General features: G+C 48.0%; 1 pseudogene; it reads right to left on the reverse strand.

Moving 5' to 3' along the window:
• The window catches only part of LOC109880950 (ubiquitin carboxyl-terminal hydrolase 32-like), an 83,059-nt pseudogene that overhangs the window by 21,159 nt on the left and 34,382 nt on the right, over window positions 1-27,518 (reverse strand).

Consider the following 27,518-nt stretch of genomic DNA (forward strand, 5'->3'; position numbering starts at 1 on the left):
AGCTCTACGTAGGGTTTCTCATGCACCCTGTTCAGGTCCTCATGGAGCCCGTCCAATAGGAAGGCCAGGAGCTCCTGACTGTCCTGCTGCTGGAAGCCGTTGAACCGCGGGGCGTACTTTGCTATCGTCCACTACAGGGGGCGGTAGTGAGACAACCACAGTCAACACAAACAGAACAATTCTGATATTTTTTTACACAAAATTGGTCTTTTGAGAGCCGATCGGATTGGTCAAATGACCAATTAGTGAAAAGAAATATCCGAATTGGGCTGTCTGTGTAAAAGCAGCCACATAGAGTCAGGGGAGGGTGGAAACACAAAGTTAGAGGTAACAGTATCACAGACATAACCACATACTAGTCAATTAATCCATGTGGCGTCAATAAGGCCAAAAATAATTTGGACAAGCTATTGTCCACTACAGGGGGGAGAACGGAAACAAAGGTAATAGCTTCCCAGACATCTACTTTACTATTGTCCACTACAGGGGGGAGAATGGAAACAAAGATATTAAGATAATAGCTTCCCAGACATCTACTTTACTATCGTCCACTACAGGGGGGAGAACGGAAACAAAGGTAATAGCTTCCCAGACATCTACTTTACTATCGTCCACTACAGAGGGGAGAATGGGCAGTGTCTTCTGTAAGTACATTGAGTAGCCAGCCAGGAGACTTCCAATTCATTTTTGATTTATTTATTTGCAGAAGGAGCTCTATGTTTGTAGCCTCTGGGACATTCTAATGACTTGATACCATCTGAAATACACAGCGAAAATATGGAATACTTTAATGACTTTTATCTCCCAAATTGGTACAAATTGTTATGGTATAGAGTATAAATTGATACGACTTTTACCATTTAAATGATTGAAAATGTATGATTTCAGTGTATTGTTTGTTGTTTTGGAGATCGTCTAGGTCTATATGATCTATATATATTATATCTATGATCTATAGACTATTTTCTAAGTTAAGATCACCTTTATTTTTCTTGGGATTACAGTCATATTTACAGTTCTACTGCAACATATGAATTGCCACAATGATGTTTGTCTGATTTCATAGTACAAGCTACTGTCCACTACAGGGAGTAAGGAAATCCCATCCACTGTTGTTGTGACGATCCATGCCAGGATTTATAAACTCACCCGGAGTTTGAGAGGAGCAACGTTCCTCTGTGTTCCACTCCACAGCTCCATCAGCAGGTCTCCGTAGCATTTAGCCATGTGACCTCGCATCCCGATGGGGTTGGTTCTGGACACACAAAATAACAAGTCAGAAAATGCTATTGATAAAAATAATGTATATGTTGAAAGATAATGATACAATAATTCCACTCTGAAACCTTATAATTGTCTGAAATTGATTAGAATCGTACAATTATAATCTGATATTGTGTGTAGTTTTAGTCAGAATTGGGTTAAACAATGTATCTGTATACTGGAAAAACAGACTGTCTGAGCAAGGCGTAGCTTAGGATTTGAACTTGTATGTGTGTGTGTGTGCCGAAGAAAAAAAACCCAGAACAGTTAAACTGTGTTTGTACCGACCTGGCTAGGCCTCTGAGGAACCTATGAGAGCATAGGGAGTACTTCTCAAGGTTTCCCTCATCTCGGGGGAATGGAATTGTCGGCTGGGTAGTGATACACTGTGGTGAGAACTATGGAGAAGGATACAACTCACCTACTGTCTGTGTGGAAGTATGTGCGTAGGATACCTACTGTCTGTGTGGAGGTATGTGCATAGGATACCTACTGTCTGTGTGGAAGTATGTGCGTAGGATACCTACTGTCTGTGTGGAAGTATGTGCATAGGATACCTACTGTCTGTGTGGAAGTATGTGCGTAGGATACCTACTGTCTGTGTGGAAGTATGTGCATAGGATACCTACTGTCTGTGTGGAAGTATGTGCGTAGGATACCTACTGTCTGTGTGGAAGTATGTGCGTAGGATACCTACTGTCTGTGTGGAAGTATGTGCGTAGGATACCTACTGTCTGTGTGGAAGTATGTGCGTAGGATACCTACTGTCTGTGTGGAAGTATGTGCGTAGGATACCTACTGTCTGTGTGGAAGTATGTGCGTAGGATACCTACTGTCTGTGTGGAAGTATGTGCGTAGGATACCTACTGTCTGTGTGGAAGTATGTGCGTAGGATACCTACTGTCTGTGTGGAAGTATGTGCGTAGGATACCTACTGTCTGTGTGGAAGTATGTGCGTAGGATACCTACTGTCTGTGTGGAAGTATGTGCGTAGGATACCTACTGTCTGTGTGGAAGTATGTGCGTAGGATACCTACTGTCTGTGTGGAAGTATGTGCGTAGGATACCTACTGTCTGTGTGTATGTATGTGATTAGGATACCTACTGTCTGTGTGGAAGTATGTGCGTAGGATACCTACTGTCTGTGTGGAAGTATGTGCGTAGGATACCTACTGTCTGTGTGTATGTATGTGATTAGGATACCTACTGTCTGTGTGGAAGTATGTGCGTAGGATACCTACTGTCTGTGTGGAAGTATGTGCGTAGGATACCTACTGTCTGTGTGGAAGTATGTGCGTAGGATACCTACTGTCTGTGTGGAAGTATGTGCGTAGGATACCTACTGTCTGTGTGGAAGTATGTGATTAGGATACCTACTGTCTGTGTGGAAGTATGTGATTAGGATACCTACTGTTTGTGTGGAAGTATGTGATTAGGATACCTACTGTTTGTGTGGAAGTATGTGATTAGGATACCTACTGTTTGTGTGGAAGTATGTGATTAGGATACCTACTGTCTGTGTGGAAGTATGTGATTAGGATACCTACTGTCTGTGTGGAAGTATGTGCGTAGGATACCTACTGTCTGTGTGGAAGTATGTGCGTAGGATACCTACTGTCTGTGTGGAAGTATGTGTGTAGGATACCTACTGTCTGTGTGGAAGTACGTGCGTAGGATACCTACTGTCTGTGTGGAAGTATGTGCGTAGGATACCTACTGTCTGTGTGTATGTATGTGATTAGGATACCTACTGTCTGTGTGTATGTATGTGATTAGGATACCTACTGTTTGTGTGGAAGTATGTGATTAGGATACCTACTGTCTGTGTGGAAGTATGTGATTAGGATACCTACTGTCTGTGTGTATGTATGTGATTAGGATACCTACTGTTTGTGTGGAAGTATGTGATTAGGATACCTACTGTTTGTGTGGAAGTATGTGATTAGGATACCTACTGTCTGTGTGTATGTATGTGATTAGGATACCTACTGTCTGTGTGTATGTATGTGATTAGGATACCTACTGTTTGTGTGGAAGTATGTGATTAGGATACCTACTGTCTGTGTGGAAGTATGTGATTAGGATACCTACTGTCTGTGTGTATGTATGTGATTAGGATACCTACTGTTTGTGTGGAAGTATGTGATTAGGATACCTACTGTTTGTGTGGAAGTATGTGATTAGGATACCTACTGTTTGTGTGGAAGTATGTGCGTAGGATACCTACTGTTTGTGTGGAAGTATGTGCCTAGGATACCTACTGTTTGTGTGGAAGTATGTGCGTAGGATACCTACTGTTTGTGTGGAAGTATGTGATTAGGATACCTACTGTTTGTGTGGAAGTATGTGCGTAGGATACCTACTGTTTGTGTGGAAGTATGTGCGTAGGATACCTACTGTTTGTGTGGAAGTATGTGCGTAGGATACCTACTGTTTGTGTGGAAGTATGTGATTAGGATACCTACTGTCTGTGTGGAAGTATGTGATTAGGATACCTACTGTCTGTGTGGAAGTATGTGCGTAGGATACCTACTGTCTGTGTGGAAGTATGTGCGTAGGATACCTACTGTCTGTGTGGAAGTATGTGATTAGGATACCTACTGTCTGTGTGTATGTATGTGATTAGGATACCTACTGTTTGTGTGGAAGTATGTGATTAGGATACCTACTGTCTGTGTGGAAGTATGTGATTAGGATACCTACTGTTTGTGTGGAAGTATGTGATTAGGATACCTACTGTCTGTGTGGAAGTATGTGATTAGGATACCTACTGTTTGTGTGGAAGTATGTGATTAGGATACCTACTGTCTGTGTGTATGTATGTGATTAGGATACCTACTGTCTGTGTGGAAGTATGTGATTAGGATACCTACTGTCTGTGTGGAAGTATGTGCGTAGGATACCTACTGTCTGTGTGGAAGTATGTGCGTAGGATACCTACTGTCTGTGTGTATGTATGTGCACAGCTATAAAATGGATGTCTTTGTATAATGGACTTCAGAATGTTCTGGTGAATAAACCGTACTATCTTTTTTCATAAGCTGAGTCTGACTAATTATTATTAAACCCATGGTCTTACAGATCTCGGGGATTGGTCAGAGCTATTGATTGTCAGTTATTATCATTGGGATTGAAAATCCCTCGTGACAGCTATCCAACAAGCTGTACACCTTTTCACGGACACACACAGGGACACACACACACACAGGGACGCACACAGACACACACACACAGGGACACACACACACAGGGACACACACACACACAGGGACACACACACACAGGGACACACACACACAGGGACACACACACACACACACAGGGACACACACACAGGGACACACACAGGGACAACACACAGGGACACACACACACACAGGGACACACACACACACAGGGACACACACACACACAGGGACACACACACACCAGGACACACACACACACAGGGACACACACACACAGGGACACACACACACAGGGACACCACACACACAGGGACACACACAGAGAGACACACACAGAGAGACACACACAGCTACCTGTTGAGTTCATAGAGGTGTCTTCCTGAGATGAAGTAGTCAGTGAGAGGCGTGGTGTTGCTCACACACTGGATACTAGAGTTCATAAAGCACGTGTTGCCTAGGTTACTGAGGCCCGTGGCACCCTTCTCCGTAGCAACTGGGGGGGGGGGGGGGGGGGGGGACATGTACAGTATTACATACATGTATGAAAGGTTTTAGGAGAGGAGGGGAGGGAGGTTAGAGACATAAATATACCTTAAATGCTGAAAGTGAAAGCTCTTGGTAACTGCATTGTACATGTATGTAACCGATGTACTGGTAGAAGGTGGCTGTGAATGTAAAGTGGGATGACGACGATGACGATGACGTACCTTTATGTTGGTCCATTGTACTGCTGTTGGCGATGAAGGACATCTCTTCTGGCCAGCTCATGTCTTTGTTTCGAACTAATAAAAACACAAGATGAAGGTTTTTACACATCGATGACTTACAGTAGTAAAGACGCGCTAAATCTTTTAAATCTTCTCTTTTTTTAAATCTGAAATATTCCAGTCAGTCCAGGTCTTTTTTTAAACATTTCAACACACTCAGCAGTCAGATAAACATTTGAATTACTGTGCTGAAAAGTCGTTTCGAACGTACCTTCGATAACTAAGTGCTGCTCGTCCTGGATCTTCAGGCCCTCCAGAGTGTGGTCCTCGTCATCCAGCAGGGTCAGACAGTTCTGGGGGGAGGAGAACCGGGTCAGATAGTTCTGGGGGGGAGGAGAACCGGGTCAGATAGTTCTGGGGGGGAGGAGAACCGGGTCAGATAGTTCTGGGGGGGGGGGGGGGGGGAGAACCCAGGGGGAGGAGAACCGGGTCATATAGTTATGGGGGGTGAGGAGAACCGGGTCAGACAGTTCTGGGGGAGAGCAGAACCGGGTCAGACAGTTCTGGGGGGGAGGAGAACCGGGTCAGATAGTTCTGCGGGGGGAGGAGAACCGGGTCAGATAGTTATGGGGGGGGAGGAGAACCGGGTCAAACCGGGTCTCTCTCTCTCTCTCTCACACACACACACACACACACACACACACACACACACACACACACACACACACACACACACACCTCGCTGTTGTAGAGCCACAGCCTCATGTCCTCGTCTTTGATGCGTAGCCTCTGAGACAGGTACAAGTGGATGTCCTTGATGGTGCCCACGCGGCTGAAACAGCCTGTATAGGCCAGGACACGCTTCAGAGGAGCGTTGGGGGAGGGAACGTTCCCTGGAGGGAGAGGGAGGGAGGGAGGAGAGAGGGGGAGGGAAAGAGGGCGAGGGAGTGAGCGAGCGAGAGGACGGGGGAGAGTGAATGGGCAATGAGGTGGGAGAGGGAGGAGAGAGAGGGGGAGGAGGGAGAGGAGAACACTCCAGCCTTTAGTGAACTATAAACTCATCAGAATTACTGAAAAGTCCTGTAATACTGTAAATACTCTTGTCACCCAGACTCACATGAACTTTAAGAAAATGAGTTAATTAAATCAAGACATTATTACAAGAGATAAGGAATAGTTCAGCTCGTGTAGGATGAGGTGTAAGGAAGCAGCAAGAAAGGGTGTTTTTAGATTAGGCCATTTAATTAATACAGACACGAGTCATTACATTAAAAAAGCCTCAGATCAAAAAAAGGCAACAAAATCTATATTAGTTTCAGTTAATAAAACAATTCATAAAAACGAAATGGAACTTGCTTATTATTGATTTGAAAAGTGAAAAATAAAACGTCTTAATATTGGTTGGTAATGCTTGTATTTCTGAAAGCAAACAGAAAGGGAAAATGAAAAGCCACCCATTCTCCCAGCAGCCTTGCTCTTTGGTCAGTGTGTCACCAATCATTGTGGGTGCGATTCCCGCTGAGGCCACCCATGCGTAACATGTATGACTAAGATAACAGCATCTGCTAAATGGTATGTATTCTATGTGGTTTTATCTATATGCCTGGTCAGCTGGTATTTGTGATCGGAGCCAAGCTAACTCCTCTGGGCCAGACATCTGATGGAGTGGTGATCTAATCGGACCGGTGCAGCGCTCTGTCTCACAGTGCCTCCGTGCAGCGCTCTGTCTCACAGTGCCTCCGTGCAGCGCTCTGTCTCACAGTGCCTCCGTGCAGCGCTCTGTCTCACAGTGCCTCCGTGCAGCGCTCTGTCTCACAGTGCCTCCGTGCAGCGCTCTAATGTCTCACAGTGCCTCTGTGCTGAGCTCTAATGTCTCACAGTGCCTCTGCACAGCGCTGTGAGGGTGGCATAGCCACGAGAAGTAAGGGTGGCATAGCCGTGAGAAGTAAGGGTAGCATAGCCGCGAGAAGTAAGGGTGGCATAGCCACGAGAAGTAAGGGTGGCATAGCCGTGAGAAGTAAGGGTGGCATAGCCGTGAGAAGTAAGGGTGGCATAGCCGTGAGAAGTAAGGGTGGCATAGCCGTGAGAAGTAAGGGTGACATAGCCGTGAGAAGTAAGGGTGGCATAGCCGTGAGAAGTAAGGGTGGCATAGCCGTGAGAAGTAAGGGTGGCATAGCCGTGAGAAGTAAGGGTGGCATAGCCGTGAGAAGTAAGGGTGGCATAGCCGTGAGAAGTAAGGGTGGCATAGCCGTGAGAAGTAAGGGTGGCATAGCCGTGAGATGTAAGGGTGGCATAGCCGTGAGAAGTAAGGGTGGCATAGCCACGAGAAGTAAGGGTGGCATAGCCACGAGAAGTAAGGGTGGCATAGCCGCGAGAAGTAAGGGTGACATAGCCGCGAGAAGTAAGGGTGACATAGCCGCGAGAAGAAAGGGTGACATAGCCGCGAGAAGAAGTAAGGGTGGCATAGCCGCGAGAAGAAGTAAGGGTGGCATAGCCGCGAGAAGAAGTAAGGGTGGCATAGCCGCGAGAAGTAAGGGTGACATAGCCGCGAGAAGTAAGGGTGACATAGCCGCGAGAAGTAAGGGTGACATAGCACAGGGGCATTGTCATGCTGAAACAGGAAAGGTCCTTCCCAAAACTGTTGCCACAAAGTTAGAAGAATAGTCTAGAATGTCATTGTATGCTATAGCATTGAGATTTCCCTTCACTGGAACTAAGGGGCCTGAACCATGAACAACAGCCCCAGACCATTATTCCTCCTCCACCAAACTTTACAGTCAGCACTATGCATTATGGGAAAGCAGCATTCTCCTGGCATCCGCCAAACCTGGACCAGTCCATTCTAATATCTTGATTAGGGCTGGACCAGTCCATTTTAGGGGCATGATTAGGGCTGGACCAGTCCATTTTAGGGGCATGATTAGGGCCGGTACCAGTCCATTTTAGGGGCATGATTAGGGCTGGACCAGTCCATTTTAGGGGCATGATTAGGGCCGGTACCAGTCCATTTTAGGGGCATGATTTGGGGTGGACCAGTCCATTAAAACAGCATGATTAGGGGTGGACCAGTCCATTATAACAACATGATTAGGGGTGGACCAGTCCATTATAACAGGATGATTAGGTGTGGACCAGTCCATTATAACAGCATGATTAGGGGTGGACCAGTCCATTATAACTCCATGATTAGGGGTGGACCAGTCCATTATAACAGCATGATTAGGGGCCGGACCAGTCCATTATAACAGCATGATTAGGGGTGGACCAGTCCATTATAACAGCATGATTAGGGGTGGACCAGTCCATTATAACAGCATGATTAGGGGCCGGACCAGTCCATTATAACAGAATGATTAGGGGTGGACCAGTCCATTATAACAGCATTATTAGGGGTGGACCAGTCCATTATAACAGCATGATTAGGGGTGGACCAGTCCATTATAACAGCATGATTAGGGGCCGGACCAGTCCATTATAACAGCATGATTAGGGGTGGACCAGTCCATTATAACAGCATGATTAGGGGTGGACCAGTCCATTATAACAGCATGATTAGGGGTGGACCAGTCCATTATAACAGCATGATTAGGGGCCGGACCAGTCCATTATAACAGAATGATTAGGGGTGGACCAGTCCATTATAACAGCATGATTAGGGGTGGACCAGTCCATTATAACAGCATGATTAGGGGCCGGACCAGTCCATTATAACAGAATGATTAGGGGTGGACCAGTCCATTATAACAGCATGATTAGGGGTGGACCAGTCCATTATAACAGCATGATTAGGGGTGGACCAGTCCATTATAACAGCATGATTAGGGGTGGACCAGTCCATTATAACAGAATAATTAGGGGTGGACTACAGTAGTAGTGTTTGTTGGCTCCTAGCAGGCTGTCTCTCTTTCTTGCTGCAGGCTTACATTACCTCTGGGGAGATGCTGGGGGAACATTCTCAGGCTGGTCATACCCATGTTAACCCAGATGTTGGACTGGGGGGTGCGTGTGGCGGGCTGCTGCCGCAGGAAGAGGAGGTAGCGTGGGAAGAGCTCCAGCTCAGCACGGCCTGTTTTCGTCTGCTGGATCACCTGGAGGAAAAGGAAAAGCATTGCATTCAACAATTACCTCTAAGGGCTGAACCCTAACTTCAGGTACACACACACCACACACTAAAACGTTCACAAAAATCATCCACAATAGTTTGAAAGCCTAGTGGTTAGAGCGTTGGACTAGTAACCGGAAGGTTGCAATTCAACCCCCCGAGCTGACAAGGTACAAATCTGTCGTTCCCTGAACAAGGCAGTTAACCCACTGTTCCTAGGCCGTCATTGTAAATAAGAATTTGTTCTTAACTGACTTTCCTAGTTTAAATAATGGTAAAAAAAAATCATTAAATCGTTAATCATTAAACAGTGAGGTGTGTTTTTAAAAGCATGATACTGTTTTAAACAAGTGTTTGATGCGATTTTCGATAGCACTTGTATCGATGTCAGAGTGGTTAGAGGGACAGTAGAGCCCTGAGTACCAGGCCATTAGGGCCTGATGGAGGGACAGTAGAGCCCTGAGTAGCAGGTCATTAGGACCTGATGGTAGTTAGAGCCCTGAGTACCAGACCATTAGGACCTGATGATCATTAGAGCCCTGAGTACCAGACCATTAGGACCTGATGGTAGTTAGAGCCCTGAGTACCAGACCATTAGGACCTGATGGTCGTTAGAGCCCTGAGTACCAGGCCATTAGGGCCCGATAGTCATTAGAACCATGAGTACCAGGCCATTAGGGCCTGATGGTCGTTAGAACCCTGAGTACCAGACCATTAGGACCTGATGGTCGTTAGAGCCCTGAGTACCAGGCCATTAGGGCCCGATGGTCATTAGAACCATGAGTACCAGGCCATTAGGGCCTGATGGTCGTTAGAACCCTGAGTACCAGGCCATTAGGGCCTGATGGTCATTAGAACCCTGAGTACCAGGCCATTAGGGCCTGATGGTCGTTAGAACCCTGAGTACCAGGCCATTAGGGCCTGATGGTCATTAGAGCCCTGAGTACCAGGCCATTAGGGCCTGATGGTCATTAGAGCCCTGAGTACCAGGTCATTAGGACCTGATGGTAGTTAGAGCCCTGAGTACCAGGCCATTAGGGCCTGATGGTCGTTAGAACCCTGAGAACCAGGCCATTAGGGCCTGATGGCCATTAGTAGTACCAACGTATGTCCAGACTGCATAAGAGGAGATTACAGTAACTCAAATGGTCACGTGGAAATGTTCTGCGCAGTCAGGACGGTAATACGGTCACCGCAACAGTCCTAGTTGGGGTCGTGTTGTGGTCCATCTACGGTCCATCGTGTGAGGGGTGGTCGTGTTGTGGTCCATCGTGTGAGGGGTGGTCGTGATGTGGTCCATCGTGTGAGGGGTGGTCGTGATGTGGTCCATCGTGTGAGGGGTGGTCGTGTTGTGGTCCATCGTGTGAGGGGTGGTCGTGTTGTGGTCCATCGTGTGAGGGGTGGTCGTGTTGTGGTCCATCGTGTGAGGGGTGGTCGTGTTGTGGTCCATCGTGTGAGGGGTGGTCGTGTTGTGGTCCATCGTGTGAGGGGTGGTCGTGTTGTGGTCCATCGTGTGAGGGGTGGTCGTGTTGTGGTCCATCGTGTGAGGGGTGGTCGTGTTGTGGTCCATCGTGTGAGGGGTGGTCGTGTTGTGGTCCATCGTGTGAGGGGTGGTCGTGTTGTGGTCCATCGTGTGAGGGGTGGTCGTGTTGTGGTCCATAGTGTGAGGGGTGGTCGTGTTGTGGTCCATAGTGTGAGGGGTGGTCGTGTTGTGGTCCATAGTGTGAGGGGTGGTCGTGTTGTGGTCCATAGTGTGAGGGGTGGTTGTGTTGTGGTCCATAGTGTGAGGGGTGGTTGTGTTGTGGTCCATAGTGTGAGGGGTGGTTGTGTTGTGGTCCATAGTGTGAGGGGTGGTTGTGTTGTGGTCCATAGTGTGAGGGATGGTTGTGTTGTGGTCCATCGTGTGAGGGGTGGTTGTGTTGTGGTCCATAGTGAGAGGGGTGGTTGTGTTGTGGTCCATAGTGAGAGGGGTGGTTGTGTTGTGGTACATAGTGAGAGGGGTGGTTGTGTTGTGGTCCATAGTGTGAGGGGTGGTTGTGTTGTGGTCCATAGTGTGAGGGGTGGTCGTGTTGTGGTCCATAGTGTGAGGGGTGGTCGTGTTGTGGGTCCATAGTGTGAGGGGTGGTCGTGTTGTGGGTCCATAGTGTGAGGGGTGGTCGTGTTGTGGGTCCATAGTGTGAGGGGTGGTCGTGTTGTGGGTCCATCGTGTGAGGGGTGGTCGTGTTGTGGGTCCATCGTGTGAGGGGTGGTCGTGTTGTGGGTCCATCGTGTGAGGGGTGGTCGTGTTGTGGTCCATTGTGTGAGGGGTGGTCGTGTTGTGGTCCATCGTGTGAGGGGTGGTCGTGTTGTGGTCCATCGTGTGAGGGGTGGTCGTGTTGTGGTCCATCGTGTGAGGGGTGGTCGTGTTGTGGGTCCATCGTGTGAGGGGTGGTTGTGTTGTGGTCCATAGTGAGAGGGGTGGTCGTGTTGTGGGTCCATCGTGTGAGGGGTGGTCGTGTTGTGGGTCCATCGTGTGAGGGGTGGTCGTGTTGTGGTCCATCGTGTGAGGGGTGGTTGTGTTGTGGTCCATAGTGAGAGGGGTGGTTGTGTTGTGGTCCATAGTGAGAGGGGTGGTTGTGTTGTGGTCCATAGTGAGAGGGGTGGTTGTGTTGTGGTACATAGTGTGAGGGGTGGTTGTGTTGTGGGTCCATAGTGTGAGGGGTGGTCGTGTTGTGGGTCCATCGTGTGAGGGGTGGTTATTGTCCATCCGTACCGGTCGTGGCAGGCTGAGGTTGGCTCCATACCAGTGGAACAGCGCCCTCCACACCGGCTCTGGCACCGTCTCAAAGTCCCTGCCCGACACCAGCTGTAAGGACTGGTTTAGCCGGCCTCCCTCCATGGTCAATGAGGGGGCCTGGGGGGGGGGGGGGTACAGGAGAGAGACAGGGGGTCAGAGGAGGACACGGATAAAACACATTACCTTCTCCTCCACTACTGAAGATGGATATACACAGGACATGCCTAATGTCTGGCCGTATCATCACAGAGCTCAGAGATAAGACCATGGACAGGAGGACAGAGAGACAGAGCCCAAATTTGAAACCCTTATTCAAGGTTTCAGAGACCTCTCTGATGAGAATAGGCTACCCGTCCTGTTGGGGGAGGACGCAGAGAGCTGTGGGTTGGCAGCGCACTACATTGCTTCCTGCCATTAGATGAGGGACACTGTCTGACAGACCAACCAACCTGCACATGTCCTCTTTGAGACGGAGAGAGAGACAGACGGAGAGAGTACACAGCGGCAGAATACCTGACCACTGTGACTGACCCAAAATTAAGGAAAGCTTTGACTATGTACAGACTCAGTGAGCATAGCCTTGCTATTGAGAAAGGCCGCCGTAGGCAGACATGGCTCTCAAGAGAAGACAGGCTATGTGCACACTGCCCACAAAATGAGGTGGAAACTGAGCTGCACTTCCTAACCTCCTGCCCAATGTATGACCATATTAGAGAGACATATTTCCCTCAGATTACACAGACCCACAAAGAATTCGAAAACAAATCCAATTTTGATAAACTCCCATATCTACTGGGTGAAATAACACAGTGTGACATCACAGCAGCAAGATTTGTGACCTGTTGCCACAAGAAAAGGGCAACCAGTGAAGAACAAACACCATTGTAAATACAACGCATATTTATGCTTATTTATTTTATCTTGTGTCCTTTAACCATTTGTACATTGTTAAAACACTGTATATATATAACATGACATTTGTAATGTCTTTATTGTTTTGAAACTTCTGTGAGTGTAATGTTTACTGTTCATTTTTATTGTTTATTTCACTTTATATATTATCTACCTCACTTGCTTCGGCAATGTTATCACATGTTTCCCATGCCAATAAAGCCCTTGAATTGAATTGAATTGAGAGACAGAGAGACAGACAGACGGAGAGGTAGAGACAGACGGAGAGAGAGACAGACAGACGGAGAGGTAGAGACAGACGGAGAGAGAGACAGACAGACGGAGAGGTAGAGACAGACGGAGAGAGAGACAGACAGACGGAGAGGTAGAGACAGACGGAGAGAGAGACAGACAGACGGAGAGGTAGAGACAGACGGAGAGAGAGACAGACAGACGGAGAGAGAGAGACAGACGGAGAGAGAGACAGACAGACGGAGAGAGAGACACAGACGGAGAGAGAGACAGACAGACGGAGAGAGAGACAGACAGACAGACGGAGAGAGACAGACAGACGGAGAGAGAGACACAGACGGAGAGAGAGACAGACAGACGGAGAGAGAGACAGACAGACAGACGGAGAGAGACAGACAGACGGAGAGGTAGAGACAGACGGAGAGAGACAGACAGACGGAGAGAGAGACAGACAGACGGAGAGAGAGAGACAGACGGAGAGAGAGAGACAGACGGACGGTTGGATGGAATAAAAACGTTTTCACCTTGAACTTAAATCAACAACTTGATGTTGGAAAATGTACAAGACAATGTATTAGATGTAACCACTATATAATATAGGGGGCAAACACACACCTTCATGGGGTCTGTGTTGACCAGGGGCTGGTTGTCGATGGCTCCAGGCCTCTGAGCTGCCAGCTGGGACTGAGAGAGGGAGGGGATGTGGCCGTTGGCCCCCGAGAAACACTGGTTGTTGTCTGACACGTTGTGTTGCCGGGCAAATGAGGTCTCTGTGGCTGAGGGGCCGGCCTGGGGGGTCACCACTGAGGAGGAGGGGGGGGGGGGGGGGGGGCGGCATCAGAGTAACACACTTTACAGTCAGGTTCAAGATCAGGAACACTGTACAGTCAGGTTCAAGTACAGGAACACTGTACAGTCAGGTTCAAGTACAGGAACACTGTACAGTCAGGTTCAAGTACAGGAACACTGTACAGTCAGGTTCAAGATCAGGAACACTGTACAGTCAGGTTCAAGATCAGGAACACTGTACAGTCAGGTTCAAGTACAGGAACACTGTACAGTCAGGTTCAAGATCAGGAACACTGTACAGTCAGGTTCAAGATCAGGAACACTGTACAGTCAGGTTCAAGATCAGGAACACTGTACAGTCAGGTTCAAGATCAGGAACACTGTACAGTCAGGTTCAAGATCAGGAACACTGTACAGTCAGGTTCAAGATCAGGAACACTGTACAGTCAGGTTCAAGATCAGGAACACTGTACAGTCAGGTTCAAGATCAGGAACACTGTACAGTCAGGTTCAAGATCAGGAACACTGTACAGTCAGGTTCAAGATCAGGAACACTGTACAGTCAGGTTCAAGATCAGGAACACTGTACAGTCAGGTTCAAGATCAGGAACACTGTACAGTCAGGTTCAAGATCAGGAACACTGTACAGTCAGGTTCAAGTACAGGAACACTGTACAGTCAGGTTCAAGTACAGGAACACTGTACAGTCAGGTTCAAGATCAGGAACACTGTACAGTCAGGTTCAAGATCAGGAACACTGTACAGTCAGGTTCAAGATCAGGAACACTGTACAGTCAGGTTCAAGATCAGGAACACTGTACAGTCAGGTTCAAGATCAGGAACACTGTACAGTCAGGTTCAAGATCAGGAACACTGTACAGTCAGGTTCAAGATCAGGAACACTGTACAGTCAGGTTCAAGATCAGGAACACTGTACAGTCAGGTTCAAGATCAGGAACACTGTACAGTCAGGTTCAAGATCAGGAACACTGTACAGTCAGGTTCAAGATCAGGAACACTGTACAGTCAGGTTCAAGATCAGGAACACTGTACAGTCAGGTTCAAGATCAGGAACACTGTACAGTCAGGTTCAAGATCAGGAACACTGTACAGTCAGGTTCAAGATCAGGAACACTGTACAGTCAGGTTCAAGATCAGGAACACTGTACAGTCAGGTTCAAGATCAGGAACACTGTACAGTCAGGTTCAAGATCAGGAACACTGTACAGTCAGGTTCAAGTACAGGAACACTGTACAGTCAGGTTCAAGTACAGGAACACTGTACAGTCAGGTTCAAGATCAGGAACACTGTACAGTCAGGTTCAAGATCAGGAACACTGTACAGTCAGGTTCAAGATCAGGAACACTGTACAGTCAGGTTCAAGATCAGGAACACTGTACAGTCAGGTTCAAGATCAGGAACACTGTACAGTCAGGTTCAAGATCAGGAACACTGTACAGTCAGGTTCAAGATCAGGAACACTGTACAGTCAGGTTCAAGTACAGGAACACTGTACAGTCAGGTTCAAGATCAGGAACACTGTACAGTCAGGTTCAAGATCAGGAACACTGTACAGTCAGGTTCAAGTACAGGAACACTGTACAGTCAGGTTCAAGTACAGGAACACTGTACAGTCAGGTTCAAGTACCCTTAGAGGGGATGTAAAAGGTTAAAACTAGTTTATAAAAACAGTAAATCATTAATTGATACGTAGTTTATAAATACACAAACAGTTTTAGGCTGGGTTTCTGTACAGCACTTTGAGATATCAGCTGATGTACGAAGGGCTATATAAATACATTTGATTTGATTTGATTTATAACCCATCATCTGAGGTTGTAACATTGTGCACAGCGCTCCCTAGTGGCCAGTCTGGTCACTGACCTGTGCTTTGTGTCTCTGTGGCTTCAGAGATGCTGAACACAGCATCAGGGGACCTCTCCTCTGAGGGGCTGGCTGGGCTGGGGACCACCAGACCTTCACCTACCCCTGGCTCCAGGGGGGCAGGCTCGACGGTGGCAGAGGCCTGAGGATTCCTCAGAGAGGAGAGGATAGAGGGCTGATCCACCAGGATGGACTTGTGGTCCTGGGGAGAGAGAGGAGAGGAAAGGATGGTCAGTAACCTTGGTGTGTTGTGATTATCATATTCTGCTCTTCAACTTAAGTTTGGCTTCCCAAACGACACCCCACTCCCTACGTAGGGCACTTGGCACCCTATTCCCTATGTAGTGCACTTGGCACCCCCCTCCCTACGTAGGGCACTTGGCACCCTATTCCCTACGTAGTGCACTTGGCACCCTATTCCCTACGTAGTGCACTTGGCACCCTATTCCCTACGTAGTGCACTTGGCACCCTATTCCCTACGTAGTGCACTTGGCACCCTATTCCCTACGTAGTGCACTTGGCACCCTATTCCCTACGTAGTGCACTTGGCACCCTATTCCCTACGTAGTGCACTTGGCACCCTATTCCCTATGTAGTGCACTTGGCACCCCCCTCCCTACGTAGTGCACTTGGCACCCTATGTAGGGCACTTGGCACCGCCCTCCCTAAGCAGGGCGCTTGGCACCGCCCTCCCTAAGTAGGGCACTTGGCACCGCCCTCCCTACGTAGGGAACTTGGCACCCTATCCCCTATGTAGTGCACTTGGCACCCTATTCCCTATGTAGTGCACTTGGCACCCTATCCTCTAAGTAGGGCACTTGGCACCGCCCTCCCTACGTAGGGCACTTGGCACCCTATCCCCTATGTAATGCACTTGGCACCCTATCCTCTATGTAGTGCACTTGGCACCCCCCTCCCTACGTAGTGCACTTGGCACCCTATTCCCTACGTAGTGCACTTGGCACCCTATGTAGGGCACTTGGCACCCTATGTAGGGCACTTGGCACCGCCCTCCCTAAGTAGGGCACTTGGCACCGCCCTCCCTAAGTAGGGCACTTGGCACCGCCCTCCCTAAGTAGGGCACTTGGCACCGCCCTCCCTAAGTAGGGCACTTGGCACCGCCCTCCCTAAGTAGGGCACTTGGCACCACCCTCCCTAAGTAGGGCACTTGGCACCGCCCTCCCTAAGTAGGGCACTTGGCACCGCCCTCCCTACGTAGTGCACTTGGCACCCTATTCCCTATGTAGTGCACTTGGCACCCTATCCTCTAAGTAGGGCACTTGGCACCGCCCTCCCTACGTAGGGCACTTGGCACCCTATCCCCTATGTAGTGCACTTGGCACCCTATCCTCTATGTAGTGCACTTGGCACCCCCCTCCCTACGTAGTGCACTTGGCACCCTATTCCCTACGTAGTGCACTTGGCACCCTATGTAGGGCACTTGGCACCGCCCTCCCTAAGTAGGGCACTTGGCACCGCCCTCCCTAAGTAGGGCACTTGGCACCCTATCCCCTATGTAGTGCACTTGGCACCCTATTCCCTATGTAGTGCACTTGGCACCCTATTCCCTATGTAGTGCACTTGGCACCCTATCCCCTATGTAGTGCTCTTGGCACCCTATCCCCTATGTAGTGCTCTTGGCACCCTATCCCCTATGTAGTGCTCTTGGCACCCTATTCCCTATGTAGTGCTCTTGGCACCCTATCCCCTATGTAGTGCTCTTGGCACCCTATCCCCTATGTAGCGCACTACGTTTGACCCTACGGGCCAATTTGGGAAGCAGGTTTGGACTTCCACTCACATATCTGACGTGGTCCTTCCACAGCTTCCACCACTGGCTGGAGATGAGGAACCTGTTCTCACCAGGCTGAAGCCCACGTCTGGCCTCTCTGTCCAGCCACCCCCTGAACACACACACACACACACGAGATTGCAGAGCTTTAAAAAGTGTAGAGGTGTAAAACACAAGAGTTCATCGGGAGATGTTTATACCTGATGATTTGTCCCTCCTCGTCAGGGGTAGCAGGCCGAAGCCCCAGGACAATGTGGGACACCTGCAGAAAACACACACAGAAAGTAAACTACAAAACAGAGACACACACACACACACCTGGAACAAACCACAACATGAATGTGTGTGTGTGTGTGTGTGTGTGTGTGTGTGTGTGTGTGTTTTCTAACCTGGAACAGCAGGTTGAGGAACTCGTTGGCCAGAGCGCTCTTCACACTCCATATTTGGTAGTCCTCTAGGGTCAGGTGACCCAGCTGTGTGTGCGGGGGTCAAAGGTTAGGGTCAAATACAACAAGGACTAAATGTCAGTGGACAGCAGTTGCATTCTGAGAATTATAGTCCCAAACACATTACAGACATAAAAATACTATTACATTATTTTTTTTTAAACTAGGCAAGTCAGTTAATAACAAATTCTTATTCACATTGACGGCCTACCGGGGAACAATGGCCTTGTTCAGGGGCAGAACGACATATTTGTACCTTGTCAGCTCGGGGATTCGATCCTGCAACCTTTCGGCCCAACGCTCTAACCACTAGGCTACCTGCCGTCCCTCCGCTCTAACCACTGGGCTACCTGCCGTCCCTACACTCTAACCACTGGGCTACCTGCCGTCCCTACGCTCTAACCACTAGGCTACCTGCCGTCCCTCCGCTCTAACCACTGGGCTACCTGCCGTCCCTACGCTCTAACCACTAGGCTACCTGCCGCCCCTCCGCTCTAACCACTAGGCTACCTGCCGCCCCTCCGCTCTAACCACTAGGCTACCTGCCGCCCCTCCGCTCTAACCACTAGGCTACCTGCCGCCCCTCCACTCTAACCACTAGGCTACCTGCCGCCCCTCCACTCTAACCACTAGGCTACCTGCCGCCCCTCCACTCTAACCACTAGGCTACCTGCCGCCCCTACACTCTAACCACTAGGCTACCTGCCGCCCCTACACTCTAACCACTAGGCTACCTGCCTCCTCTACACTCTAAACACTAGGCTCCCTGCCGTCCCATAAACACCTGATATATCTCCTAGAAGAGTCTCACCTTGGTCGTGTCGTGCATCTTCAGGATTCCATCCACTATGTCCGACACGTTGGTGAGCAGCTCCTAGAAAACAGGACAACAAGAATCAAAACTGAGGTAACTTATCAAACCCAACCACCTCCAACACACTAGCCGTTTAGCCTGTATCCCAGCAGTACTTACAGAGAGTGTGTGTGTGTGTCCACCAGGCTTAGGAGTATACCTAATACCGGGGTATTTGGAAAAAATCCACGGGATACCGTCAAAACTATTTATTAGAAATGTTTCAATAAATGTGAATATTTATAGCTACTTATTTAAAAGTTCGAACCTGCAGGCAACTTGTGCAATACGTTTAGAAGATAAAGATCTTCATTTCACCCATGTCACATCATTGTATTTTTTAAAGAAGTTCACCGTAGTTCCCCAGAACAGTTGAGACAGGCAACGTGTTTGTTTGTAAAGATCACAAGGGGGACAAAGTGGGAGCTGGTGAATCCATAGAGGTTTTTATCTACCGGCGAGTCTCTCAGTTGTGATGAAGTTACACTCGTATACAATTCAATACTACATGTTTACCATCAGATAGAGATCTTAGAATGGCTTTCTACCAGAAGACCAAGAGCTCTGGATGAGTTATCTTTCCCCTGTAGCGTTTCTTCCTCCTGCGTGCTCCCTCCTCCTCCTCACCCTCCCTTTGCTCTGTGTACACATGCTGCTCTTCCTTCAGAAAAGCATCACAACTTAGTTAATTTGCTTTCCTTTCTGAATGTCCACACGACAAAAATAACCTTCGGTTAGCTGCTAGCTATGCTTGTATAACGTTAAGAGCTGGATGTGCCCGTCTTTGCAATTAGTTTGTTTGTTTTAGCTCGTTAGCATTTAGCTAACAGCGTTTATTTGATTTCACTATTAGTTTGTGTGAATTTTGTTGGGTATTCTGGTAAAAGAGGCGCAATGGGCTTTTCTTGCGTTTTTACAGGGAGTGTGTGTGTGACTACCAGTACTCACGGGGAGTGTGTGTGTGACTACCAGTACTCACAGTGAGTGTGTGTGTGTGACTACCAGTACTCACAGTGAGTGTGTGTGTGTGACTACCAGTACTCACAGTGAGTGTGTGTGTGTGTGTGACTACCAGTACTCACAGTGAGTGTGTGTGTGTGTGTGTGACTACCAGTACTCACAGGGAGTGTGTGTGTGTGTGTGACTACCAGTACTCACAGGGAGTGTGTGTGTGTGTGTGACTACCAGTACTCACAGGGAGTGTGTGTGTGACTACCAGTACTCACAGGGAGTGTGTGTGTGACTACCAGTACTCACAGGGAGTGTGTGTGTGACTACCAGTACTCACAGGGAGTGTGTGTGTGACTACCAGTACTCAAGGGGAGTGTGTGTGTGACTACCAGTACTCAAGGGGAGTGTGTGTGTGACTACCAGTACTCACGGGGAGTGTCTGTGTGACTACCAGTACTCACAGGGAGTGTGTGTGTGACTACCAGTACTCAAGGGGAGTGTGTGTGTGACTACCCGTACTCACGGGGAGTGTGTGTGTGACTACCAGTACTCACGGGGAGTGTGTGTGTGACTACCAGTACTCACGGGGAGTGTGTGTGTGACTACCAGTACTCACGGGGAGTGTGTGTGTGTGTGACTACCAGTACTCACAGTGAGTGTGTGTGTGTGTGACTACCAGTACTCACAGTGAGTGTGTGTGTGTGTGACTACCAGTACTCACAGTGAGTGTGTGTGTGTGTGACTACCAGTACTCACAGTGAGTGTGTGTGTGATTACCAGTACTCACGGGGAGTGTGTGTGTGACTACCAGTACTCACGGGGAGTGTGTGTGTGACTACCAGTACTCACGGGGAGTGTGTGTGTGACTACCAGTACTCACGGGGAGTGTGTGTGTGCGATTGTCTTTCCACACCTCCAGGAGTGCGACCACCATTTCATGGATTTCGTCTCGAGACAGAACCCCATCCCGGTCCACATCAAACACTTTGAAACAAACTGGGGAAACAAGAAAGAAGGGAACATACAAAAATATTCACCAACTGATTCAGCTGGTGACTAAGTCTACCTCGGACCAAACCTAGAGATCCTTCGAAGTAATCTCTGATTGATCTTATTTGAACAAATACACCAGAGAAATATGTTTCTGCTGGTGTCTTCGTCCCAAGACATTAGCGGCCGTTGCCCAGTTGTTTGTTCATGGAGATGTGAGAAGACAAAAATCCAAGCTTTGTGACATCACAAAGAGGACCTTTAAAAACTTCCGTGAACAGGCTTTAATTAGTATTTAAATTTTTACATTATCTTTATTTTAGTGACTTTGATTTTATTTCAGCTAATCCCTGAACCTGATTTAACTTTGAACCTCTTGGCAGATGTCTTCAATACCGTTGTGGACAATCATGCTCCCATCAAAAACAATGAAGGGTTAAAAAGGTAGATTGAATGGTAGACAAGAGAACCTTGTTTCTCATGGTCTGAGAGTCTTTAGGTGCATTTTGGCAAACTCCAAGGGGGCTTGTCAGGTGCCTTATACTGAGGAGTGGCTTCCGTCTGGCCACTCTACCATAAAGGCCTGATTGGTGGAGTGCTACAGAGATGGTTGTCCTTCTGGAAGGTTCTCCCTATCTCTACAGAGGAACTCTGGAGCGCTGTCAGAGTGACCATCGGGTTCTTGGTCCCACCTTTGACCAAGGTCCTTCTCCCCTGATTGCTCCGTTTGGCCGGGCGACCAGCTCTAGGAAAAGTCTTTGCGGTTCCGGACTTCTTCCATTTAAGAATGATGGAGGCCACTGTGTTCCTGGGAACCTTCAAAGCTGCAGAAATGTTTTAGCAACTTTCCCCAGATCTGTGCCTCGACACAATCATGTCTCGGAGCTCATCAGACAATTCCTTCGACCTCATGGCTTGGTTTTTGCTCTGACATGCACGGTCAATTGTGGGACCTTATATAGACAGGTGTGTGCCTTTCCAAATCATGTCCAAATCAATTATGGCCAAACTGCCTGGCCGGTTCCCCTCTTTCCACTGGGATTCTCTGCCTCTAACCCTATTACAGGGGCTGAGTCACTGGCTTACTAGGGCTCTTTCATACCGTCCCTGGAAGGGGTGCGTCACTTGAGTGGGTTGAGTCACTGATGTGATCTTCCTGTCTGGGTTGGCGCCCCCCCTTGGGTTGTGCCGTGGTGGAGATCTTTGTGGGCTATACTCGGCCTTGTCTCAGGATGGTAAGTTGGTGGTTGAAGATATCCCTCTAGTGGTGTGGGGGCTGTGCTTTGGCAAAGTGGGTGGGGTTATATCTTTCCTGTTTGGCCCTGTCCGGGGATGTCATCGGATGGGGCCACAGTGTCTCCTGACCCCTCCTGTCTCAGCCTCCAGTATTTATGCTGCAGTAGTTTGTGTCGGGGGGCTAGGGTCAGTTTGTTATATCTGGAGTACTTCTCCTGTCCTATCTGGTGTCCTGTGTGAATTTAAGTATGCTCTCTCTAATTCTCTCTTTCCCTCTCTCTCGGAAGACCTGTGCCCTAGGACCATGCCTCAGGACTACCGGGCACGATGACTCCTTGCTGTCCCCAGTCCACCTGCCTGTGATTATTATTATTTGACCATGCTGGTCATTTATGAACATTTGAACATCTTGGCCATGTTCTGTTATAATCTCCACCCGGCACAGACAGAAGAGGACTGGCCACCCCACATAGCCTGGTTCCTCTCTAGGTTTCTTCCTAGGTTTTGGCCTTTCTAGGGAGTTTTTCCTAGCCACCGTGCTTCTACACCTGCATTGCTTGCTGTTTGGGGTTTTAGGCTGGGTTTCTGTACAGCACTTTGAAATATAAGCTGATGGACGAAGGGCTATATAAATACATTTGATTTGAATTTACCACAGGTGGACTCCAATCAAGTTGAAAAAAGATCTCAAGGATGATCAATGGAAACAGGATGCACCTGAGCTCAATTTTGAGTTTCATAGCAAAGGGTCTGAATACTTATGTAAATGAGGTATTTCATTTTTTTTATATAAATTTGCAAAAATGTCTGTAAACCTGTTTTCGCTTTGTCATTCTCTTCTTATTTCACCAGGTAGGCCAGTTGAAAACATGGGGTGGTGTGAGTCGATTGATGAGGATAATTTAAAAAATTTTTTTTTTTAAATAGCATCCATTTTAGAAAAAGTGGACAAAGTCAAGGGGTCTGAATACTTTCCGGATGTTTAATGTGTATTTTATATTATTTATTTTATTTTGTATTATATTATACAGGAAGCATTTGAAAAAAAAAGACCTACGGTATCGGTATGTCTTCCATGTCAAAACAAAAAGGTTAAATAAAATAAAGCTGCAGTCGCTGTTCAACCCGCAGTTGTACCAAAGTAATTCTGCTAGTCATCTGTTTTCCTCAGTGTTGTGTCATCTGTTTTCCTCAGTGTTGTGTCATCTGTTTTCCTCAGTGTTGTCATCTGTTTTCCTCAGTGTTGTGTCATCTGTTTTCCTCCTCAGTGTTGTCATCTGTTTTCCTCAGTGTTGTGTCATCTGTTTTCCTCCTCAGTGTTGTGTCATCTGTTTTCCTCCTCAGTGTTGTGTCATCTGTTTTCCTCCTCAGTGTTGTGTCATCTGTTTTCCTCAGTGTTGTGTCATCTGTTTTTACTTATTTTACCTTTATTTAACGAGGCAAGTCAGTTAGGGAAAAAAAATATATATTTTCAATGACGGCCTAGGAACAGTGGGTTAACTGTTCAGGGGCAGAACGACAGATGTTTACCTTATCTCTGGGATTCGATTTTGCAACCTTTCGGTTACTAGTCCATCGCTCTAACCACTAGGCTACCCTGCCGCCTCTACACTCTAACCACTAGGCTACCTGCCTCCTCTACACTCTAACCACTAGGCTACCCTGCCGCCTCTACACTCTAACCACTAGGCTACCTGCCTCCTCTACACTCTAACCACTAGGCTACCCTGCCGCCTCTACACTCTAACCACTAGGCTACCCTGCCTCCTCTACACTCTAACCACTAGGCTACCCTGCCGCCTCTACACTCTAACCACTAGGCTACCCTGCCGCCCCAATTCCTCCGTGTTGTCTGCATTACTTAGATCTTAGAGTCTTAACATTCCAATATCTGCTGTCATTTCCAAGAGTGAAAATGTAATTTTAAGGCCTTATGATAATTTAGCCGACAGGGTAGATGACACACTAATGACTATTCAGAGGCAGTCGACATAAGAAGAAGAGAACAAACATCCACAGGGTTAAAGCTCTGCCTCTCTGCTTCTCTTCCACTCACATGCACCATAATGTGTGGAAGGAAACCTTATAGGTTGGGGAAATCTCCACCGACGAGAACAGATCACACAGTAGCTCTTACATTTCTGCCTCTCGGCGACGGGCCCCCGGCAACAGGCAGACAGGCCACAGGAGATCTCCTTAAAGTCGATGTGATTGTCCCGGTTCTCATCAAAGGCATGAAACAAACCTGGAAAACATGATCAAAAGCCAAGTATGCCAAATTAGCCAAGTTCTACTATAAAATGTATCTTTGTAAAAAGGAAATTGTTTTTATTCAAGCCCTCACACAAAGCTGAGGGGAACTCGTCCAACCGGATCACAGGGATCACATTTACAGTCATAAATGTTAACGTAATTTTTGTATTTTACATCATGAACCACAGATTGAAATATATAACAGAAATTCTGACAGAAACGTATAAATATTCATGGTGTTTAGTTATATATTTTTTAAAAAAAGTGCTAGACATGCATAACATGACTTTTCAAAACAGAAAGCCACCCAACCCCACTGCTCGTGTTGTGAGATACATTTCTTTGTTTGAAGGAAAACATGGGGGTTTGGGCCCAGACATAGCCGCTGGGCTGGCCTTGGGGAGAGGTGTGTCTTCACACTAAAACCCGCCCACTCGAAAGACCTTCATTGGGCCTCGCTTTGGAAGCCAGTGGAGTGAGAGGGAGCAGAAGGTCACTAAGCTGCTACTATTGACGCCAAACTCAAAACACAGCCAACGACAAGATAAAAATGGCCAACATTCTCCTGTTCAGGTCATTGTCGACATGTTTGCCCTTATAATCAAGTTAGCCTGCTAGCTACATGCTAGCTAACGTTAGCTGCTAACTGTTAGCTGCTAACGGTTAGCTGCTAACCGTTAGCTGCTAACCGTTAGCTGCTAACCGTTAGCTGCTAACCGTTAGCTGCTAACCGTTAGCTGCTAACTGTTAGCTGCTAACCGTTAGCTGCTAACTGTTAGCTGCTAACTGTTAGCTGCTAACCAATGCAGCTATAAGCAAAACGTTAGCTAGCACAAAAGACACCACTTCCCAAGGCCAGCCCAGCCGGTATGGTTGGGACAAACCCCCATGTTTTCACAACACAAGCAGTGGTGCGGGGGCTTCTGTGGTCAAAAGCAATCTGTGCTTTTAATGTACGTAATCCCAAACAACATGGTCCTAAACGTTGAGAGACCATCAGAATTGCTTCTCAATCAAATAATCCATACACAATATGTACGTGTACAAAGTATGGCATTTAAAACATAATTTTGTGAGTGTTTGAATGTTCATGGGTAACTGTCTGGCTGGGGGGGGGGGGGGGGGGGGGGGGCACCAGGTCCCCATAATAATCTACCTGGCATCACAAACACACATCAGAAACATTACATACCTTCACTTAGCGAAGCGTGAATAGGAGGAGAGACCAGTGGGACAAAAGTTTCCAAGTCAAAGCGTCCGGTCCTGGACTGGGCTTTCAGCAGCCAATAGCGCTTCTCCAAGTCAATGATATCAGACTCTTCTACTGTAGGAGGAGAGAAGAAGAAAACACTTTTTTTTAATTTTTATAATCAAAATAGCAACCAATCGAGAGTGATTTTTGTAGATTCGCTGAGCAACATCTTACTAGAACACAAGTCACATGCCCCAACAGTGTAGATTTCCAACCAGCCTCGGTTCATCTCTACATGGTGCTATAGGGGAGTACATGGTGCTATAGGGGAGTACATGGTGCTATAGGGGAGTACATGGTGCTATAGGGGAGTACATGGTGCTATAGGGGAGTACATGGTGCTATAGGGGAGTACATGGTGCTATAGGGGACTGCATGGTGCTATAGGGGACTGCATGGTGCTATAGGGGACTGCATGGTGCTATAGGGGACTGCATGGTGCTATAGGGGACTGCATGGTGCTATAGGGGACTGCATGGTGCTAAAGGGGATTGCATGGTGCTATAGGGGAGTACATGGTGCTATAGGAGAGTACATGGTGCTATAGGGGGCCACATGGGGGCCACATGGTGCTATAGGGGGCCACATGGTGCTATAGGGGGCCACATGGCGCTATAGGGGGCCACATGGCGCTATAGGGGGCCACATGGCGCTATAGGGGACCACATGGCGCTATAGGGGACCACATGGTGCTATAGGGGGCCACATGGTGCTATAGGGGGCTACATGGTGCTATAGGGGGCTACATGGTGCTATAGGGGGCTACATGGTGCTATAGGGGACTACATGGTGCTATAGGGGGCTACATGGTGCTATAGGGGGCTACATGGTGCTATAGGGGACTACATGGTGCTATAGGGGACTACATGGTGACTACATGGTGCTATAGGGGACTGCATGGTGCTATAGGGGACTACATGGTGACTACATGGTGCTATAGGGGACTACCTGGTGACTACATGGTGCTATAGGGGACTACATGGCGCTATAGGGGTCTGCATGGTGCTATAGGAGACTGCATGGTGCTATAGGGGACTACATGGTGACTACATGGTGCTATAGGGGTCTGCATGGTGCTATAGGGGACTGCATGGTGCTATAGGGGACTGCATGGTGCTATAGGGGACTACATGGTGCTATAGGGGACTACATGGTGACTACATGGTGCTATAGGGGACTACATGGTGCTATAGGGGTCTGCATGGTGCTATAGGAGACTGCATGGTGCTATAGGAGACTGCATGGTGCTATAGGGGACCACATGGTGCTATAGGGGACCACATGGTGACTACATGGTGACTAGATGGTGCTATAGGGGACTACATGGTGACCACATGGTGCTATAGGGGACCACATGGCGCTATAGGGGTCTACATGGTGACCACATGGTGCTATAGGGGACCACATGGCGCTATAGGGGACTACGTGGTGCTATAGGGGACTACGTGGTGCTATAGGGGACTACATGGTGACTACATGGTGCTATAGGGGACTGCATGGTGCTATAGGGGACTGCATGGTGCTATAGGGGACTGCATGGTGCTATAGGGGACTACATGGTGACTACATGGTGCTATAGGGGACTACATGGTGACTACATGGTGCTATAGGGGACTACATGGTTCTATAGGAGACTGCATGGTGCTATAGGAGACTACATGGTGCTATAGGAGACCACATGGTGCTATAGGGGACCACATGGTGACTACATGGTGACTAGATGGTGCTATAGGGGACCACATGGTGCTATAGGGGACCACATGGTGACTACATGGTGACTAGATGGTGCTATAGGGGACCACATGGTGCTATAGGGGACCACATGGTGACTACATGGTGACTAGATGGTGCTATAGGGGACCACATGGTGCTATAGGGGACTACATGGTGA

Source organism: Oncorhynchus kisutch, linkage group LG18 (assembly GCF_002021735.2).
Source record: "Oncorhynchus kisutch isolate 150728-3 linkage group LG18, Okis_V2, whole genome shotgun sequence".
NCBI lineage: Eukaryota > Metazoa > Chordata > Actinopteri > Salmoniformes > Salmonidae > Oncorhynchus > Oncorhynchus kisutch.